General features: G+C 34.3%; 1 pseudogene; it reads right to left on the bottom strand.

Moving 5' to 3' along the window:
• Positions 1-405: 405 nt before the first annotated feature.
• On the bottom strand, positions 406-4,598 carry LOC103675598 (annotated as a pseudogene).
• Between the last annotated feature and the right edge of the window lie 831 nt (positions 4,599-5,429).

The raw sequence follows: 5,429 nt of genomic DNA, 5'->3' as shown, positions 1-5,429 counted from the left end.
AGATATTACTTGACTCACAATAATATTTTACATATTTAAATTCAATAAGTCACAGAATAAAACTATTTACTTAAACAATATAATTCTCCTTTAATAAGAAGTGACTTTATGTAAGAGGTTTGACTTCAAACTGTCTTACTATTCCACTCTTTGGCCTCCATGGACATGTCCAGAGACAGGTACATTTAAACTCATTTTTTTTCTTCTTTTTAAAGATTTTATTTATTTATTTATTTATTTATTTATTTATTTATTTATTTATGAGAGACAGACAGACAGAGCATGGGGGGGAGGGAGAGAGAGGAGCAGATTCCCCACTGAGCAGGGAGCCCGATGCGGGGCTCAATCCCAGGACCCCGAGATCATAACCTGGGCTGAAGGCAGATGCCTAACAGACTGAGCCACCCAGACACCCCTCAACTCATTTCTTTAATGAATATTTTGCAACAAGGTCCTGAAGCTTTCCATTTCTTTCACACTTGTAGAAATTCTTTCAATTACAATAAACAATGATACTATTTCTTGTCTGGTTAGATGGAATTCTAAGTGGGCCCACTTTCTGCTATATTTGCTATCAATTTCTCTGAATAAAAGGCCTTCAAAGCAGTACCCAAACCCTGAATCTGAATATTTTCCCACAGTTGACATTTAAACCAACAAATACAACCCATAATTTTTTAAACATTTCTATAATGCAGCCTAAAGTCTGCCTTTAGTTAGCTTCTTTTTTTATTCCAAGCAAAAAGTAATAATAATTCTTATAAAAATGTAAGAGAAATTACTTAACTTTATGAAGTATTTCCAAGAGTAACATTGTCTTCTGAATCTTAAACTTCATTTTCACTAAACACTTGAAAATCTGGGTGCTCAGAGAATGGTAGCACTTTAGATAAAGGCCTTAATTCTTTTAAGTAGAGAAAATACAAGTTCTTGAAAATGCCATCAAACGCGCTGGTGAAATTCTGTAATGCACATCCTCATTTCTTTTCCAAACAGGTATAGTGTGAAGACTATCTTTTACTCAGAGGCACATTAATGCTTGCAGGCTGTCCAGAGAATAGTTTGTTAAATGCCGCCTCCCCTTTTTTGTACATGGAGACCATCTGTGAAAAATGTTCTCTTCACACTTCCCTTGAACAGAAGCTAAAATATTTAAAGGTTTTAAATTGTGACTTGAAACAGTTTTCGTCATAGATGATGATATCCCCTATCTTCTAAGCATCTGGTCCCTTTTAACTGTGTAATGTTCAAGAATTAAGAACAATTTACATATTCAGTATCAGGATATTATATGTCATCAGCTTCACAGAAGTTGTCTGGGGAATCATCAGCCTTGGGCACTGAAGAACAGTCTTCTATGATTCCTCATTCAAAGATTCATCCATAGCTCCACATCATTCAGCTTGTTCATATTCTTCAGTGAGATGATTGCCTTCTTCAGAATACCTCTAGCTTGCATATTTAATTTGAACACTTGATTTTTCACTTATTTGATTTTACATTTTTATCACTTCTTACACTGAACTTATTTGCTTTATCCTATAATATACATAAAATGTTTCACAATACCAGTATTGGTATTAACAATAAAACTACAGAATGAAGTTTAAGATTCTTCGTAAAAGTTTGTTTTGTTATTAGGATATATCCCACTAAGAAATGACAAAGTCCTGTGTTCAAAAGTCATGTGAAATAAATCTTTTTTTTTGGGGGGGGGGTGTGTTACCAATCACACGTTTAGGTTTATTTAATTTGTTTTCAATTTTAGGGACAGCTCTTTTTTTCTCTTTTTGATTTAATTTACTTTTTCAAAATGTAAAATAGTTTACATGATTCTAAAGTTAAAACTACAAAAAAAGGTATACTTAGAGGACTCTCTTCCAATCCTACCCACTGATCCTTGTTCCCCATCCCCACCTCCTACAAATAACCATTTTTATTAGTTTCTGGATTATTCTTTAATGTCTAATTTTGTACAAAAAGTAGCTACCACATACACTGCTCTGCACCTTGCCTCACATAATATTATTATGACAATCATTCTATAGCAATGCAAAGAAATATTCCTATGTCTGTATGACTACATCCACTGTGTACTATAATTTATTTAACTATTCAGTTCCTCTCTCTTAATGGCATTTGGGATATTTATAGTCTTTTGCCATTAAAAATAATGCCACATTGAATAACCTTGTGCATATATCATTCTGAATTTGTGCAAATGTACTTTTAGGATAGATTCCTAGAAAATGTTCTTACTGGGTTAAAGGTGACTGCCTCTATCTGTAATTTTGCTAGATAGCACCAAATTTCCCTCCTTGAGGGCTATATCATTTTAAACTTCCACTGGTCCTTATCAGTATATCTCTTTTACCAGACCTTTGGCAACAATGTGCTCTCAAACTTTTGGATTTTTGCCAACACAGTAAGAAATGCTATCTCAATGTAATGTAATTTGCTTCTTTTTTTGGTTTCATTTTTAACGAGTTGAGTATGTTTTACTACTTTAAGGGCATGAATTTTTAACTATGTTTATGTCTTATACTCATTTTTCCACTGAATTTATCTTTTTATTTCTAGGCTCTCTTTTTATATTAAGGAGATTAACTTTTTCCTGTGGTTTAAGTCGCAAATATTTTGTCCAGTGAATCATTTGTCTTTGGCCTTAGTTGTGGTATCTGGGTCATGCAATTTCAAAAAATGTTTATGTAATAGAAGTTGTCTTTTATTGATTCTAGATTTCAAGTCACAGAAATGCTTTCCTCACCACTCCCATGTGTGATGATTATACAGAAATCTACCCATGTTTTCTTTTTTATTTTTAGGGTTTCCATTTTTGTTATGTTTAATTAACTAATCCATGCAGAGTTTATCATGGTGTGCAGTATAAGCTATGAATCCAATCTTACCTATGTTCAAATGGTACCCAGTTGTCTCAGCAACCTTTATTAAAAGTCCATTTCTTCATTGTTTTGCAATATCTTTATCATATATTAAATTATCTACTGGATTCCTATTATGTTTCATTAGTGTAACTATCTAGTCATGTACCAGTTATACACTTTTAATTGTGAAGGCTTTATAGTATTTTAAATGTTTGGTAAGACTGGCCCCTCCCCATTGCTCTTCTTTTCAGGGTTTTTCCTGGAAAGTCTTGTTTCGTTTTTTCGATATGAACTTAAGAATCAATTTATCTAGGGGCGCCTGAGTGGCTCAGTTGGTTAAGCATCTCCCTTCAGGGTCCTGGGTCCTGGGATTGAGCCCTGTGTGGAGCCTGCTTTGGGCTCCCTGCTCAGTGGGGAGTCTGCCTCTGCCCATCCCCTCAGCTGGTGAGAGAGCGTTCTCTCTCTCTCAAATAAAAAATACAAACTGAAAAAAAAAAATCAATTTAACTAAAAAACAAACAAAAAACTTGTTAGAATTTTTATAGAAATTATATTAAATTTACAAATTAACTTAAGGTATGTCTTCCATCTGTTCAAGTTTACTTTTGTGTTTTGGGGAAGTATTATAAAGTTTTCCTGTATGTATGAAGCCTTCTGACTTCTGTCAATTGCTTTTATATCCTTCTACCTTACTGAATTATCTTTTTATTTTCAGTCGTTTTCCCATTGCTTTACTTTCATTTTCTAGACACATGATTATATTTTCTACAATTCTCATACATCTAATTGCTTTCTCTGTATCAGTGCTGTGGCAAATACCTCCAACACCATGTTAGATATTATAGTAATAGAGTGGACATCATTGTTTTGTTTCAGACATTAGCAAGAATGCCTCCAGTGTTTTCCCATAAAAATAGTAAGATATTGGTAAGCAAGATGCTTTATGATATTAGGAAAATACTCTTCTATCCCTCTTTTGAAAATTATTTTTATTAGGAATACATCTTGAATCTTCTTAGATATTTTTCCAGAATCTATGGAGATAATTGCAAGACCTTTCTTCTTATATATAATAATATTAATAAATATATTAATGTATTTTCTAACATTGAACCATCTTTAAATTCCTAAAGCAATTTTCACTTGGTCATGACATATCATGTTGTTTGATTCTATTTGCTAATATTTTATTTGGGATTTTTGCATTGATATTCGTGAATGAGATTCATCTGTAGCTTTCTCTTTTGTACAATCTTTATCAGATTTTGGTTTCAAGGTTGTATTTATTTCATTAAAGACTTTTTTTTAAAGATTTTATTTATTTATTTGACAGAGACAGCCAGCGAGAGAGGGAACGCAAGCAGGGGGAGTGGGAGAGGAAGAAGCAGGCTCATAGCGGAGGAGCCTGATGTGGGGCTCGATCCCAGAGCACGGGGATCACGCCCTGAGCTGAAGGCAGACGCTTAACGACTGCACCACCCAGGCGCCCCTCATTAAAGGCTTTTTGAAGTTGTCTTTAAAGAAACCTATTTGAAACATCTTGGATAATTTTTAGGGAGATTTTTAAAAAATATTCTATTCAATATTTTAATTTTTTTCAGCAGATGGCTGGTCTAAGTAATCTATTCCTTCTTTTTCCTGAAGAAAAAAACTTCCACCTTTCTTTACCTTATTTACTTTTTCTAATCCTTCAAGTTTTTGTTCAGTTATCATCTTCTTTAAAAATTTTTCTCTGAGCCCCCAGTTTGTGCTAAGTTGTCTCTTTTCTGGGCTTCTACTGGATGACATTTATTCCTGCATAGCTGAATAATATTGAAATAACTCATTAATGTTATCATTACCTTCCATTAGTCAAAAGTTTCTTATGGACAGGAATCCTGTATTGCCTCCACTTTTTAATTTCCAGTGTCTAGTGCCAACCACAATGCCTGACATTTAGTACGAGCCTTAATAAATATTTTAAAAACGGATCTTTGATCAGATTCCCCCCCCAACACACACACGCACGCACGTGCGCTTCCTCTCAAGTTCTTACCTTTGTAATTCATCTAGGAGCATACAGGAAAAATCTAAGAGTCATTATTAGCAAACTATACCCCCTCATCTTCAGTTTGTAGTCAGTCACTAAGCCCTATCAATTCTGACCTAAAATATTTCAAATTCACTCACTTCTTTCCCTTTATGTGGCCACCACCCTAGTCCAAGTCCCTATCTCTTCTTGCCTAGATCCCTTAATTGCTATCTTTCCTATTTAAATCTTTACTCTGCTCCTTCTATAATCCATTCATCAGAAAGTCAAAGTGATCCTTCAAAAACACAGATGTGATTGTGTCACTTGTATAAAACCTATCAATAGCTTCTTCTTCTTTTGGAATAAAGTTTAGAATCCTTAATATGTCCACGAAGACCCTGGCTGATCTGGAGCATCTATACCTTTCCAGCCTTAACTTGTGCCCTTTGCTTCCTTATCATTCTGGCCTCATACTCTTCTTCCAACTTCCTAAGCCTCTTCCCTCCAAGAGTCTTCGAGTACTCTTGACCATT

This window comes from Ursus maritimus, unplaced genomic scaffold (assembly GCF_017311325.1).
Source record: "Ursus maritimus isolate PB19 unplaced genomic scaffold, ASM1731132v1 scaffold_26, whole genome shotgun sequence".
Lineage (NCBI taxonomy): Eukaryota > Metazoa > Chordata > Mammalia > Carnivora > Ursidae > Ursus > Ursus maritimus.
Note: the sequence above shows the minus strand (reverse complement) of the source record. Positions and strands in the feature narration are given on the sequence as shown.